The sequence below is a fragment of the Athene noctua genome, chromosome 2, assembly GCF_965140245.1.
Source record: "Athene noctua chromosome 2, bAthNoc1.hap1.1, whole genome shotgun sequence".
NCBI classification, from domain to species: Eukaryota; Metazoa; Chordata; class Aves; order Strigiformes; family Strigidae; genus Athene; species Athene noctua.
This window is the reverse complement of record NC_134038.1, coordinates 94,945,422-94,962,904: the sequence shown is the minus strand read 5'-3', so window position 1 is coordinate 94,962,904 and position 17,483 is coordinate 94,945,422.

The window sequence follows — 17,483 nt, the reverse complement described above, 5'->3', positions numbered from 1 at the left end:
GTGCTTTTGTACCTACTTACATTGTGCTTTGTGCCTCCTGAAACCAGAGGCAAAATTGCCTCGGGACAGGTCTATGCCATAACATTGTGCAGGCCTACTTACACTAGTAGGAGGTACAAAGGGATATGATTTGCAACTGAGGTTAAAACTGAGCTACGCTACCAAAAGCAGTGAATGTTCACAGTTATGGAGTCAGAACTATACTTTCACCAGTGCAGCTTGTGTCATTCAGACAATGATAACATAAGCCACACTGGCAAAAGCACAGTTTTGTTGATGTAAATTGTACGGGGGCTAGATACACCTCTGCTGCAGCGTAAAGAGGTGTAACTGCACCAGTAGAGCTCTTTGCTTGTCAAAACAGATATGCTGTATTAGCAGATTGTCCCTAACGGAAACATGATTAAGACAGGTAAAAGGAATTCTTCTAGTGACATAACAAAATGTCTTCCACAACAGCAAAAAACTGCCAGCAGAAGGTTACTCCTGGCAGAAAAAGATAGCTTTGTGGACCAGAGGGCCATAAGATAGGGACATGTTTTAGATCATTTCTTGAGCTTTCATATAAGAACATACTTGCGAAGTGTCTGAATATTAGGAAAATGTGCATAAGAGCATCATTCAACATTCACTTTTCTTCATTTTTAAATAAAGGATTCTTGAGACTAAAGTATTTTTAATACATTTTTCTGCATTCCTGTCTTCAACTTGTATAACAGATAACAAGTTCCATAATCTTGTTTCCTCCTGTGCAATACAAAGAAGATGAAAACTCTCTTAATGAGCATCTAGAGAGGAAATATTTGATAGACAGGGTAGATGTGCTACTAAACTTTTTTTTTTTTCTTTTCAATTACTTTGGTGGTCAGATGGGACTGTGCTCTATCTAAAATGAAACTGGAAAAGGAAAAAAAACCCAAACCACTATTATTAAAATGAGCGTAAGAGGGCTGTTAGCTGAAATGATTCACTGACTGGAAATCTCAACTCTTGAAACAAATGTTTTCTAAGAACAAGGCACAGACATCAGCCTCCTCCTCAGGAGAACTCCGAGTAGCTAGAAAGGGCAGAAAACATTTAAACTCCAAAGTTTCAGCTTGCATTCAGTGGCCCATGTGTTTACAGCAAAGGATTAAATCGTTTGGGATTAATATCTACGAAAACATCCTGAAATCCTAACAGTCATGCAAAATTTTTCCTGCAACCTCTTGTGAACTGATAATAGACTGCTGTGGCTCCCTAAACTCACCAGTGGAATAATCTTCTCAGTTATGAATTTTGATTAAACGGCAACTGCAAATAAGATTTTCTCTAATAATTTTCTGCACAATCTTAAGTATTCATTTCACATAGATCTTCTAAATTTGTTTCATTAAGCTGTTTTACTCTATGTCCTTTCCCTCTCAAAAGTGGCTGAAGGTAATTCTTAGAGTGCAAATGAGCAGTCTGAATAGTTCATCAAAATTATTTCTTAAATGGTCAAATGCAAAGAAACCAAAAAATAAGAAAAGGCCTGAGGGTAGAGCCTATTGTCACTAGAATAAGAATTATACAGAAGGCAATCAAGGAGAAGGGCTGAGGAGAACACCGCTAAGATGCCCAGTAGCACAGTGGGTTGGAGCGCTGGCTTTCTACCTCTAGGGATCTGGATGTGAAATGTGATTTAAAATACACATAAAAATGAATGTGATTAACTCACCTTAGAGCCTTCTGATCAGTGGTCCCCATGTAAAAATACCATCTGTTGAAGGACACCAATGTCTTCCACAATTACTTATCCCTCTACACACACATACACAAATGCTAAATAAGGCTAGAAAGTAGCATGAAAAGCCTTTCTGACTGAAAAGTAAGCTTGCTTTTGTTTCCTGTTCATTTTTACCTGGCATTTATGGGAGCTTTGCTATGATTATAGTTACATGCCATAAACAGACTAGTGAATAGTCTCCTAAGCGACATGAAATTTTGAACTGTGGTTTCTGCTGTAAGTGGGAATGATTCACCTCAGAAGATCTAGTCTGTCGTTCTCTGGGCAGAGACTTAATCAATAAAAACCTTGCCTAATGTTTTTGTGTTAGCTCTTAAGCCCCTGATCCACCAGCCAATGGACACAAGTACAAGTAACCACAGTCTACACACTTTTCTTGGGATAATCTTAAAGACATCCACAGATAATGTTTCTGATCTAGACTCCATGTTACTGACACAGCAAAAGAGAGGAAATACTCCCTGTGCCTACTTGCCTGCAGTGATTCAGTAGAGCTGGTATAAGTAGTCTCGTCCTAGGAGGAACACCACGTTACCCAGCCACACTGGAAAAGAAGTAGTGGGCTCAGATTTCATATCTGGAAACTGACAGCTCTTTAAAACTTGGTACTTGGATATTATTGCACGTAAATAGGAACTACAGCAAAATCTCATGGCAGAAAATTGGGGCTAACCATAAAAATTGAGAGTTTTAGAGAGCTGGAACAACAGCGGAATGAAGAGAAAGTAAGATGAGAGTGGTGTGTAACAGTTCAGTATACAAAAGTTTGGTAACACGGAAACTAATAGAGACAGTTCCTGGCATGATTTTGGGCTAGTGCTGACTGCAGAGAACTGCTGTACAGCTGGAGTACTCGTGTGAAAATGTTAGCAGCATATGTAATAAAAACCACTGAACTGGAATTATACAAAAATAAGTTATTATTGAAACACAGCTGTACTTTGAACAAAGCGTTGAGGAATTTAAAAGACAATGATTTGCCAAAGGGAACAGCATAAACTTATCTCAGCCAGGGAGCCACAACCAGTTCCTGTGGCTGCTCCCCACCACTGGGTGCAAGCTCACTTGCCTGCAGTAATGAAATGGGGACCAAAAGCTTTAATTACATAGCATGCTCCACATCAATGTCTATAAATTGATGTCCTTTCTTCATATGAACTAAGAACATGTCAAGTGTCTTGCAACTTTTTTCATCCTCTTTATCATCGCTATCACACTTATCATACGAAAGTTGATCACAAGGGAACTGTAATTATTCAGCTAGCAGGTAGTGGCGATAACATCAAAGCAAAAGTATGTTTATAGGGTTAATGCATGATTATTTTAGCATCCCAAAGGCTTTGGACTACCATACCATCCAGTTATCCTAGGGCTATGTGAGAAGAGGGAACTTCATGTAATTAGGAGGGCCTAAACTAAGCTTTCAAGATCAGTAAAATACATCATGTCACAATTCACACTGCCAGATATTTCTCCCCAAATTTTACAGAGCATAACACTACCTTTTTCAGAAGGTAGAAAATAAAACAAATATGTTGAAAATCAAACTACAGAATAACTACATTTTATTTTTTACATAGAAAAATCATGACATTTGCAAGATATCATAAATGTGTGTATCAGATTTACCACATCTGAATGAGCGAGACAACCATTAAGTCATATGCTCTGCTTTTGCTAGGAACCAATACTTTATCCATATTCAATAAATTAAGAAAAAGAAAAAGTTTTTTTTTTCTCGTTAGGATGCCTGTAGTTAGATATTTGATTATGCATTTTCTAGGCACCTACATAGCCTGATTTTCAGAGCTGTTGAGCACATTCATTGTTTCTATGGTTGCTGATCAACCCTGAAACTTAAGCACGTGAGTATGAATTAGATGGCAAACTACAGTCATTCCATTTTAAAAATTAATAGCATCATGCATAAAACTAGTTGTGTGATCTCTGATGAAAATGGGATGAAAATGAATAGAACTGCTCAAACTACTGGTCTACTGAATGAGTCACCTTTGACTCTGTAAACCCTCCCAAGAAGGGCTTAATCAGTGCTCAAACATTTATGTGACAAATTTGGGATGTAAAAATAAAATTGCATTTCAGAAACTTGGGGAAAAATTCCAGAGCAAATTTACTTACCAATAATGTGTTCCCTGAATAATACCAGGAAGTTAGTTTAAAAGTGAAATTCAGTAAGAAATACTTATTTAGAATCCTCTACTGTTTGTAAAATATGCTGCAGCATGTTGAAACACAATTACTAAGAAAATAACTTAAATTCTTCCCAACGAATTCTAAACAGTTGGGAAAAGTGGTGGAGGCCACTGTGATTAAAGGGAGATAGGAAGGTTTCTATGAACACAAAAGAAAAGGCTTTCTGGAATACAAATAATACAATGAAGAAACAGGTTGAACTTTAAAGAAGAGTGACATAAGTTAAGAGTTGTTTATATAGATAGTTTGAAAATGTATATGATTAGTAAGATTTTCTTTGATTATCAGACACTCATAATAAGGATTTGGAAACAGGATAACAAAATTATCTCCCAAAGAGATATTCTGCTATAACCTTTATGCTTGAGAATTGAGAGGATGGAGCCAGCTATCTATGAATGGAATACAGTTTCCTGGTACAGTGGGAAGGAGTCAGTGTGCAGATAACAGCAAAAAGAGCTGTAAAAATATTGCTTATAAAAAATGCCAGATAACAGACATCCACTTGTAAATGTGACCCGCAAACATCTTTAAACAATCCAGTAATATTAGAAGAAGTTTGCCAAATGCTTCTGAATGTCACAAGGTTCTATGAATTATTAACTTTAACATTAAATAGCTGTGAGTTCTGTGACTCTACAGAATTCTGGTGATCTGCCCTTAGTGATGATCCTGCATGCTCTCTGCTGGTCATGTCTCATCCATAAACCTTTTCTGCAGACTTCAGAGGGCCCAGTTAGAAAGAGAAATGTTGTCTTATTACAATGCTTTCCATTCTTCGGGGCCTATTTTTCATTTCAGCATTTTATTTATCATTTGGCATTCACATTAACTCTCCAAAGCAAAATTCCTGATCCCATTACCAAGACACACTGCTTCATTGTAGAAATAAACAGAATTATAGTATCACCCACACAGTGCTTTCCAGGGCATTCTTTGGAAAACGGGTGTCTGACCCAGTGCAAGGCTGTTACAGGACCTGGGGACAAAATGGTGTAAGGACAAAAAGACTCAGCTTCAGATTAATAAAATGTACAACATACACAACTATTGTTCATCTTATATAGTCTGTTGCTTTGGTGGAAATTTTTTTATTTTAGGGGATGAGTTGGAGGAGAGTAAAGACGTAATACAATTACTTTCCTTCCCTCTCCAGAACCCTAAATCTGCATGTGCGTTTCAGTTACTTTAAAAACAAAATGAAAATTAGCCACTAGTAAATTGAGATACCAGATTAAGGAATGGTGCCTTTGGTATCAAAGTTGTGTACGTGATTCAGTGCAATGGATTTTTGTTTTTAAATTAGAAGGATTTTCATTCCAAGTTACTTTGAGTTTCTTACTAAAAAATCTCAGTGTCACGCTGGGCATATTCATCAGCAAGAATATAAGGCAGTGTAACCGACAGATCTAAATGCTTATAAAACTGTTCCTGAATTACCCAATGTTTGCTACATCATCCAAGAATAGTTTCTGAGGCCTGCTCTGGGAAAAGATGAAATTACAGAAATGCTGATATACCCAACCATAAGGAATTCCAGAACTGTGTAATTCACCTATTATCAGTTTTCTGTAAAATATTAAGAGGTATACAGTAGCAGTAATAAAATAACAACACTTAAATTATTAGAAACCATCCTGATTTCAGCGAACAAAGGAAGAGATACTGTGCATACGACACTTACTACCTCCTTGTACATATAGATTGTCTCAAGGTTAATAACTGGATAAAAGAGAAATTGCTTTTTTTTTTTTTGTTATAGCAAATAACTTCTGCCAGGATCCTGACAAGATCTTAAGAAGACCACAGTAATGATATCACACTGCAAAAACATTTTCTTATCTAAGATGCTATTCTATCCTAGCCAGGCTGAAGAGTAGAAGATGCTAGCCTTGAAAAATGTTTTGCTGCTTTGTGTATACTAACACGACATTGGACAACTTCCCACACAGTGACAGTGGTATATAACACTTCTGCAATAGCTATTGCTGTCTAATTTCATGTCATGTTCTACACCAAGAACCTTAAATCACTTTATAATAAAAAGGACAGTTTTGTGAGCCCCATTGCACAGCTGAAGGAACTGGAGTGGTGAGAGGGGAACTAATCAGTAAGACGTAGAAAAGCCAGGAAGAGGAGCCCCCTCTCCCAGCTCCAGGCCTGCTAATATCAACAGTGTGCACTTCAGTGTGTGAAATAGATTAGGCTCTTATTAAATGAGGAAGAGAGGTGTCAGCTGTATAACCATGCTTAAAGAAAAAGTTTTAGAAATTGCAGAAATCACATCACTTACTGATACAGTTCTACTTTTACAGCTTTTGAATGCAAACCAGCCTGTAGCTGTACCTCTGCTCTAAGCACACCAGTAATAAAAAAGAATCTGCTGGTCCTTGACAACTCAGGAACAGATACAGAAATAAATATAGGGAATGATGGACTGATGCTTTTAGGAAGGCAAGCTGTCAGTTGAAGAATAGAGGAAAAAAGCAGTCAGAACACAGAGTAGGAGACAAAAGGAGGGAATGGGTTTTGCCTTGTCCAGTGCTTTTTTGTGAAGTTGCTCCTGACCCTAACTTTTAGGGTGAAATGGCCTTGTGACACAGCAGAGCTGGTGTGCGTTTGTCATGCGGAGAAATAATTTGAGGAGCGTGTACAGGTGTTTCCTGTGTTGCAAAAATCATCTCTACAGAGACTCGTTTGCTATTACCCAAGACTTCAAAGAAAATACCAAGACGGATGTGTAAATGGTCCTGCCAATACCAGGATCCACCATCTATTCTCTGCTTACTAAAGCAGACACAGACACAGCTCCTGGGAATGCCCAGGAGGAAGTACCATTGACAGCAGCTCTTCAAAACAGCCCTAGATGTGAGGAAGATTCTTCCTTTACCATTCCCTGCTGAGTAGCATCCCCAGTGACTCACATACCTTTCTAGAGTTGGGCCCTACATTTTTGTAACACAACATGTACTTTCCTCTCACTATCCTGATTTTTCTTAATTCCTGAACAGCCATACTGGAAGGCCCTTCCCCTTTAGCAAAATTTCTGGTTTAGTCTGAGCTGGTGTGCTCCCAAACCAGTTCCCCTGGCTCTAACATGATGCTACTATTTGTTTGCATCATCTTTTGTGTTAGGAAGCATATCCTGAAAAATGTAATCTACAGTTTCTTCTAAATCGTATTTTATGGTTTTGTGCCACTTAGTTCTCATTTTTTAGAGCAAGCTGTACACAATGTATTTTTCAGAGGTGCTGAATAACCCATTCTGACCTGAAACGCTTTGCTATACATCAGGACAAGGAATGCTGAGAAATACTGAAAAATCTGCAGTTGGAAAAGGGGAACCAAACAGGAAGCTAGTGTGCTTTGCAAAGTCCTTATCCGTGTCTCTCTTCCTCAGAGCTCCAGTGCAGAGCAAGCACTGCCAGGTGGCTGCAGAGGAGCTGATCTATCAGGCGCTTTGACTATGCCCTGGGCTTGGGTGGGAGGACCCAAGCACAGCCCTGTGACCTGAAGCACAGCCCTTTTGCAGGAGAGAAAAGAGTGCAGCCTTGGGCAATGAAACCTAATTTCACTCCAAGGAGTTGTAGTTAATGGGAACTCAGAGAAAGCAGGATTATACCACAGTGACTGTTTCCAGTGAAGTACAAAAAAAGCCTACATGTCCCGTGGTCCACTCACTGCATAGCCTCTCCTGTGGGTGTTGGTTGAATTACAGTGGATTAAGATAAGGGGAGCTGGGTGGGTAATTAAGACTTTTATATCCATGTTTTGAAACAGGATCCAGTAACTTCACAGCTAGAATTTGGAAAAATAGGGTAGGTTAAGCATTTTTAGTCCACCATGTTCTTACTTGCAAGATGCAAATCTTACGAGATCCTTCTGAAGCATCTCACTGGAAAAGGGGCTATAAATCATTAAATACCTGACTTTTGTTGTTCGGGACACTACAGAAACCAGGGAAATGTGTTTAATGAACATTCTTCTTGTTCAAAGCATTTCAGTAGTTCAGCTCTGATATTGTTTCAAAACTGTTTTCTCAAGGCCCTCCAGCACATGGCGTTATGAAAAAAGTTGTCAGACTGGTTTTAACACATCTTTTCAGTACTGATAAGCAAAAGTTCACTGAAATAATTCTCAATAAGATGCATGTGGAATATACCTTCCTTAAGGCTTTCTTGTTGAATTCAAACTTTAAGGAGACCTGTTGCATTCTAAACTTATGCAGCTTCTGTCAAAGTTATTAGAAAAGTACAGGGATGTGTCACATACTGTGCTGAAGAGTCTATGTCACATCCTGTTAACCGTGTCTGCTTTTAAACCTGTTTTGTAAGTACAGTGAGTGGCTGACAGTCTCCAGCTGCAAACAGCTTTGAAAATACTTGTGAGAGTTTCAAAGGAAAGCCAGACACTACTGTATTTTGGTTGCTAAAGGTAAAACACTCAATAAATAGCATGTTTTTTTTTCTCAATGAAGTAAACGATTTAATCTCGATACTACTTTGCTTAACAATGCCATCATTAAAATGGTAATGGCCTTTGAGGTCCCTATTCAGCATGCTATGGCATCATACCTTTGCTGCTATTGTTTCGTCCTGTTTACAGAGAAGCTTCAGCAATTCAGCCTGGTAAGAACAAGACATTAACTAAGGAAATAAATCTCCGAAATAGCATGTGGCTAAATCTTTATCTTAATAGGGCCCAATATATCCTCTCCCTAAAGCCAGTCAGCCACTTTAGTAGGATGCAAAATCGTTCCCCTGCAAGGTGGAAACAAGATGAGCTAATAACTTCTTCTAAATTACTATTATCTGTGTTGGAAACATGTTAAAATTACTCAGAAAATATGAATTTTACTAGACCATGCACACTAGACTCCTAACATGATTTGGTAAAACTTTTATACATCTTTTTTCTCTCTAATAACCAGGCGACTCAACTGAACACAGCTAGAAAAAGTCCTATTTAAATAGTTGGGGTTTTTTCCTCCTAATTTTCCAGTGTATAAGTTAAAGCAAAAACAAAGCAAAAATACTTTTGCAGATGGACTCATGTATCAGACCTGGAACTTTTCCACGTTTCCTTTTCCATACTTTTGCATTAACTGTCTTCTCACTGCAGACTATGCCCATACCCAGAGCTTGGCAGTAAAGGACCAGTCTGGGATGCCACAGTAAACTCCTGTTAAAAGCAGCCACAGGTTGTAGGTCTAATTCTCTCTTATACCTAAGCTGTGCTTCATGCCTTGTCATATTATCTGGTCCTTCTTGGAACCTCTACGACAGATTTAGAGTGGAGTCAAGGTCCTTGCCATTTACCCTTGAATAGAATGGCGTTTGCCAGAGCCAAGAATAACTAGAAAGCAGCAACTTTCTGGCCACACCTCCTTCCCCACATCATCCCTACAGAAAGGCAGGGGAGGGGGGGGGGGGGGGGGGACGGACACGGACACACACATAGATAGGAAACACCATGCTCCTACATGGAGCACGGGAGGATTTTCTTGTGACTGTTTCCATAAGGCTTAACATGCCCTTTGCTTGTCCAGAGGGGCATAAAATGGGCCCAGACTAACAAGAAACCAGACCCTTCCTGCCAATAACTGAAGGAATGGTTGCTAACACAAGAGCTTCTTCTCTGTAACATTTAGCTTTTCCAGCTCACTGGGTTGCCTCAACACACATGGAAATATGCTGATAATGGGTGGGACCATCAAGACTTTCTGTGGCAGTCCCGGAAGAGGAAGCTTTCTAACCTGGCATTTTCACCTGATAATGAGAGAGACTTGTGGGCCCCCCCTGCCCAGATCTGCAAGACTGCATAGCAGCAGAGGCCTGTGCAAGCAGATGGTATGACTACCTCAGTAATTATTGATCTTAAAACTGTGGATGAAGACTGTCTAAATATTTTCCATGACTGGAGGCAATGGACCACCTTCATCTATGAGGTATCACCCAGGCCATCCACCGAGTTCTTTTTAAGAAAAGCTTTATGGCCCATAGCACTTAAACCATTATTGGTTTCTACTTTTTTCTTAAAACAGGAGTAATGAAATCAGATTTTAAGAACTGGAGGCAATAGTGACAAATTATGGCCTCAAGTTGAATATTTTTTGCTTACTCTTTCAGTTTGTTTTCCACTTTGAAAGTATTTAGTTTGTGGATTTCCTGCAGGAGCAGGGTTGATGAGTTATCTTAATCTAAGTAACAATATTGAAAATTGATAATCTAAAGTAACAATGACGAAAGGAAGATGGATGCAAACCTAAGGTTTTGAGTCAGCATTCACCTTCTTTCACGCCCCTTAACTTTCAAGAATTCAGGCCATCAAACAAAAATTACTTGCATGCAAAAGGGCTGCACAGGGCTACTGCAGAGTTGTGGGTGAGCTCTGCACCTCATGCTACATCAGTAAGGCAGTTTAGTTCTATCTCTGTTTTCTTAGTAGTTTACAATACATAGGGGATAAATTATGAGAGTTTTATTGCATCAGGAAATGTAAAAGTCATGTACTTAACTAATACAGTTTGTTGGGACATTTTTAAGTGTTTCCTGACCTGACTGCAAGTTATCCAGCCTATACAGTTTCAGCTTCCTCCTACTCCATTAGCAAGGCTCACCTATGATATTTACTGCATCATTGCATCCAAGACAAACTTGGTTACTGTGGCAACTAAGTTTTTCTTCTCACAGGTCACAGGGAAACACATCCTTCAGGATCCCCTAGTAACCATCTGCCGGTACGACTGGGGAACATCAACAGTGAAATGCCTGCTTTCCATCGCTAAGGCAGCGCTGCCTGTGCCTGCAACAAGGGGGGCAGAGTCTAGTTACATTCCTGACCCACTTTCACATCCCTCCCTCCTCCTCCTCCACCTCCTCCTCCCTCCCTGAGCACAGCAGCAACCAGCAGGGCAGCAGGAGCCTCCATTTAGCAAGCCTCACACACCCGCAGCCACCAAGCTGTGTGCTGTCTCCTAGCAAGCAGCAGAAGTGCAGGTTTCCCCAGCAGCGTGCGGGGAACAGGAGGGGGAACTGCAAATCTCCTGGAAAGGATGTCTTCTGTCTTGCCACTCTGTATGTGCCGCAGTGGTGCTTCTGTGTTTTGTCGAGTCCTTTCATGCACCCGCATCAAAGCATGCACTCACACCAAACGCAGCGGAAGGCTGTCCCCCTTCCCTCCACTCCCCAGCTGGTCAGCCACACTTGGGCGAGTGTTTAGTTTCCTCTCCCAACACCCCTTCTGCTGTGCCCTCGCCTCCGGATTAGCCTGGGTGCATGCATCTGACTGTCCCGCTCCCCTTCTCGCCCACCTCCTTTATGTAACCCTGCCATTCCTCTCCCACTCTCACGGTCCCGGGGCTCATCCCTTTCCTCAGATATTGCAAAACCTCCTCCCGCCTCCTGCCGTGGCGGGCAGGTAGGTGAGTAAGAAGAGGGAGCTCCTGACTGGTTTTGCATCCCGGCAGCTGCTCACAACACCAGTCTGTTACCCTGTGAGGCCCACTCCCTTCCCCTGAGGGCAGCTGAGAGGGATTTCACCCCACCCCCACTCTGGGGGCAGACATTAAACCCCCATGCCCCACCTCACCTTGCCTCGACGCCGGGGCTGCCCACTTATTCCCGGCCTTGTGCCACGGGCAGGCCTTGTGCCACGGGCAGGCCTTGCCAGGACATGGGAGGCCCCTGCTGCTTGGGAGGGGGTATGCAGACAAGCCTGGGAGGCCCTGCTGCTTGGGAGGTGTAGACACGGCCTGAGGGTGAATGTGTCACCCTTGCAGTACCAGCATTTGGAGTGTGGCTGGGACTTAGGAGGCCTAGGAGGGGGCTGACACCTGGGGAGGGACAAGGCCCGGCTCTGGGCCTCGGCCTTATCCATCTCCTCTCAGGGCACAGGGCCACCCCTGAGGCAAGGAGAGGGGAAGGTGGCCCCCAGCACTCCCCATCCCTGAGCCGGTGGGTTTTGGACCTCCCTCCTCTCTAGGACCTGGAGAGGGGCAGCTCGAGGAAGAGGCCGGTGCGCAGGGCCCACCCTGAGGGCATGGGCAGGGGCAACATCTCCCTGGGGTCACCAGGAGCCCTGCTGCCAGGACATGCACTGGCCCACTGTGGCAGCAGTGAGAGATGTTAATAGAAGGTTTTTTTGTTGTTGTTGTTGTTGTTCTGTTATTGCAAATGCTAGCCATGCTTCAGAGCCCACCTTGTGAGAGTGCCCGGTTCGTGCCAAGGAAGCGCTCCGTCCCACAGTGTTATACACCCGCTGGCCTGGTGACACAGGCTGCTGGGAAAAAAAAAAAAAAAAGGCAAAAAAGGTGGGTTCCTGCCCCCCCCCCCCCCCCCCCCCCCCCCCCCTTGCTGGAAAGGAGCCTCAGTTTTAAGATTACGACTTGGGTTTTTTTTCACATTTCACATGTTGCTTTCTCAGCCTGCTGGGGGCTTTTTTTTGGGTGGTGAAAACAGGAATAAAAAGGGCTTTTTAATTTCCGAATGCAAAAAGTGGCTGCTTAAAAGATTGTTCACTGTTCTTTGTGCTTGTATAACTTAAAACCACCTGTTTTCAAGTTTGGGCTTGATACATACTTCTGCTCTGCTCCTGTAAGCACTTCAGCACATGTTACACACATGCTTATGTCTGTGGAGTCAGGGACCTCAATCTTCAATGTCACCCTAAATCGTTAGTGCTGTACCACATTTACAAAACTAGTTGAGTAATAGATTAATAATGACTCAAAATAACATGATGCATAAGCAGTATATTATTTCCATCATGACAGAAAAGGTGGTTTTCCAGATACTTTCTCAATATATAAATATGTTCATATAGCAGAGATCTAGGTACCATGTAGTACATGTGTATTTTTAATTATTAAATTTGAACTAAATATTCCTACTTCTCATTTAACCTAATGTTTTACGTGTAAAAAGGCCCTAAAACATATTATTATTTACGTAAACTTTAAATTAGCATGTACTGTCTATGTGCTTCCAGTACTAAGCTGGTAGCAGTATCTCAAGCATCTTTAAACCTTCCTCAGGTATTCTTGCGCATCAGTGAGTTGATGCCTATAGCTAGCCACGCACTAGTGAAGAGTTACACACCTGCAAGTGTAAGGACACGAGTTTGCACACAGATTATTTCACTCCCCGGTGATGTTTTTTTAGGTTGAGTGAATACAATGGGCTTCCCTGCATCTGTTGTGACCACGAGAGAAACCACATGCCATGAAGTTCACTTGTCACCGACAGACATTTAAGTAGAAATGAGCAAAGAAATATTAAAAAAAAACAAAACAGGAGAAACCACCAAGAACAAATGCAGAACAACAACAATGATAGATGTAAAAACTACTAAACTCATTCTGAGTGCAGTATTTTTCACTGAGATAACCAAATCTTGTGGTTGAGAGAAAACACACTTCTGAATAGGCAGCAGTAGCTGTGCTGTAAATGCATTTTCACCTCTTCAGAGCTTTTCAAGAAATTACAGAACAGTGACTATATGCCATACTGTTTGATAGCTTATTATTAAAATAATAGCATCACCATTCCTAATGTCAGAAGACACGATTGAAGCAAACTTCTAGACTGTCTAATGAACGATTGTCGATGAGCAGCATATGCCTTTTTCTATTTACTTCTTACTAGGTTTGCAAAAATTGTATCCAAATCAGCAAATGCAAGATACTTCTAAGATCTCTAGAGAAGAATGTATTGTCTGGATTTATTGCATAAAATATTGCTTTGCAGTATTTTATAGTGAAGATTTATTAATCAAACAGCTTGCTTGGGAAGCTTTTTGTACTAGTTCCTAGAGATAGTGGATAAAGGGAGGTGAAATTGTATGATGCATGTTGGTACAGACACTGAGCCTAGCTGCAGTTGCTGAAGTTTAAAGGTGCTTTGCACAGGTGTATTTTCTGAATTGCAAGGCAAGATTTAATGTGAAATATTTACCTTATCTACTGTAGTAAATTATGTTTTTAATACCCTGGTATTACACTCCCCTCAGCATTCTCCATTGGCAAGTTCACATTATGGATAAAGAGTGGTTTGCTACAGAACAGGTAGTGAAATATCATTAGCAAAGCAATAAAGCAGATGCATATGTAGACGGTTTTGAACGGCTCAGAGGAGCGTGGCAGGGAGGCTGTCCCAGGCTGTTCTGGGCCGCTGGGACAGCATGAGGGAGCTCACCGAGGGCAGAAGACAGCAAGCAGCCTGAGCCAGTTACTTAAGATGGCCTTTATTCAAGCACCAACTGTAGCCATAAAAATAGGCATGCGAGGGAATATCCTGGGAGAGCATTTCCCAAACAGCAAGGCGTGCCTTGAGGCACACCGCCATGAAGGGTGAGTTGTGGAGGGGCCCTGATGTAATGAGAGGTGCGTGGAGGATCCCAAGGACAGCGCGGAGCAGGAGGAGCCAGACTGCAGCGGGAATGGCTCGCTCACTCTCTCCCTTCCCCACTTCCCCGTGGCCTCCAGCCACGCTGCCAGCCATGGGGTGAAGGCCCGGGGGTTGGAGGTGAAAGAGTCTGTCAGATGTGGCAACATTGTGGGGCGTGGAAGGGAGAAGGAGAACAAGAGGCAAATAACCCCAAACAACCCTTTTTTTATACCCTTTATTTCAAAACAGACATTAGGGCCTGTCTTTCCTGCTCTCAAGGATTTTTTTTTACTTTTTTTTAAAAAACTTGCTGTAACTGCTGCTGATGTGGTAAAGTAGGCGAGGCCAGCAGCACACCCCCATTTGGGGGTTGCCCTTGCCGAGTTTGCCTTGCAGTGAGGCTCAAGTTGCTTGGTTTCAGTGCTTTTTTACCTTGGGACAGGTCAGAAACACTACCCCGAGGTAAAAAACTGCACCTCTTTGCATGGTGAAGGCAAGGCCTCGCTCTGCCTTAGCCATCTCTCTCGCTGAATTGGAATTTCAGCAAGTACCTGCCCCTAAGATGAATGTTGTGCAGCATTCCCAGGCACGCCCCACCTCCAACGCCAGCCCAATCTTCCTCCGGGCCCCAACACAGCATCAACAGCCTTCTCCCGCCTCGAGCAATGCACACCAGCTTTGGAGCAAGGCTCACCGCTCCTCGTGAGCTACTGATTCATGCCGTTCTTCCATCAGCAAGCAGGGAGAGGTTTGCCCCATCTCAGGGACCTGGGTACAAGTAGTTACTCTGGTGAAATTCATGCTTGGAAAGAAGGTCTTTATCTTTCTCTGCTGGCCCCATTCTTGAAGATTTATATGACCGATTTATAAACTCTTCTTAATTGTAGAGATAATGTATTTAAAACATATGTGCTTCCTGTAACGCTGCGCACGCTTTGAATGCTGTCTGCCTCTTGCCTTGTCTACGTTCACAGAAGGTACTCGTGCATATGGAAACAATCAGGCTACCCAAAAGACAACACACTTGATACTGCTAATTACACGGAGTAAACACCACTGGGACTATAACCGGTCTCTAGATCTGAGTCAGTGTTTTGCTGCTAAGCTAAAGAAGAAAGTCCATTATGTGTACTCATATTATAGCCAGCTAAGTCCCTGCTGCACATATTGCTGATTTCTGTACATGCTACATGGCGGAGAGCCAAGGAATTGTAGCACAAACAGGATTTTATAACCAGTGTTATTTAAGGATGGGCAAACTGTGAAGCTCCGAAAGTTAATGATTCTAGTGCACTTTCAATTAATTTTTATTGTCAAGCTATATTTCAGGGTACTAAAGACCTCTTGCGATGACAAGAAGGAGTGTGTGGGAACAAGCAGGAATACAGTATGCATTGTTACTCTCTCTGATTTATAGATCAGTGAATAACCTATCCGGCTGACAGGTTGTTTCTTTCCTCTCATGTTAGATGGAATTCACCTCTGTGTTGAGCTCCCCCCAAAAAACACATTTTAGCAATATAAATACAGTATCAGGCATCACATTGCACAAATGGTACATTTGAGACCTTGTACAGAAGTCAATATCCCCTTTTTGCACTAAGAATATCTGTAATACTTGCGTTAAGACAATTAATCTTATAATAGCCTGATACAGAAATGTCTGAATGGAGTTAAAAGTATTAACTACATCTTACTTACAGAAAGAACTGTATTTTAAAACACAAGTACATGCTGAAGTTGACATACCATAAGTTTCAAAACCTGGATTAAGGCAGGCTGTGGATGAGCAATCAAAGTGAGCTCATCAAAGCCTGGCTTCCTCTGATGAGCATCAGGTTTGCCATATCAGCTCCCTCCCTGTCCCTCTGAAACCCATGGGCCAGTTGTGTGTTGGCTAACTGGCAGCACTGGCTGGCAGCTGAGTTTTGCCTGCTTTTCTCCTTGCAGATGACATGAATCTGGACTTCTACCCATACACTGGCTGATTTAGAGGAGGGATATGCTATGTTCAAGACTCTTTAAGATTTGACTGGGATTCAAGAGCAGATTTGAAAGGGATTACAGGAAGATCGAGGGTCTGAGAAATTGCATTAGCCTAATTTCTTCAGGAAACCTAAGGAAAAAAAAAAAACCAAAATGATCCAAAGCAGAACACACACTTTGGAAAGTATTGGTAGAGCTGGGCCACAGTCAGGCATCCTGCTCTAGCTTGCAGCTGAGCGAGGCGGCTACTCCGGTCAGCTCCTTCTCTGCTGCCCCAGGTTGCTGCTCCATCGGCCGTGCTGATACAGCTGTTTGTCTAGCTGCCCTTTAAGCCAGTTCTGTGAAATGATCCACAAAAGAAGTGCTTTTCAGGGAGGATGTATGATGGGGGTTTTTTTAACCCAAAGGTCCTTAAAAAATCTTTAGAGCTGAGCTACACAAACACTTGATTTGGTGTCATGGGACAGCAGGTGTGTGTCTCTGTGGATGTGTGAGGGATGAGGGGGAGCCACGCCAAGGGGCTCTGCTTCAGTCTGAACAGAGGTATGTCCGTAACGTGAAGTGGAAAAAACAGTGTTACATCTGGTGTTCCTACTCTTCTCAAGTCCACCAAGACCATAAAGTGACCTTACACCTGCCTCTGCCATATATGTACCTCCTGGGTGGTCACTCTTGGCCGGCTGCTGTCCTCACCACAGGGTACCCACTGCAGCAAAATGTCTTCCTTTAGACCCACCTGTTCTGGCAGACCTAGACTACTCTGATTTTTTGCCAGTTAAGCTGTATCATACCAATTTGAGAATTTAAATAATGGCAAAGCTATGCCTGCACCACTTAAAACGTTAGCCAAGCCTAATGTATTAGCACCAGGCCCAAGCCTGGCATGTGACAAGCCAGAGTATGAACTTCTTGGACACTGTCTCCCAGCACTTAGGCTGTAGATGTTCATGTGGTGCTGGAGGTTCCTGCTGCCTCAGATCCAAGGAGTAGGCTGTGGGGTGACCACTTCCCGTCTTACATTGGGTCGTGGCTTATAACAATGAAAGAGTAGGCCTCTGCTAACCTGCCTCATTCAGACAGGAAAAATATGAGAAGCATTCAAGCATGGTTCAGCAAAGCAGACCTGAAGG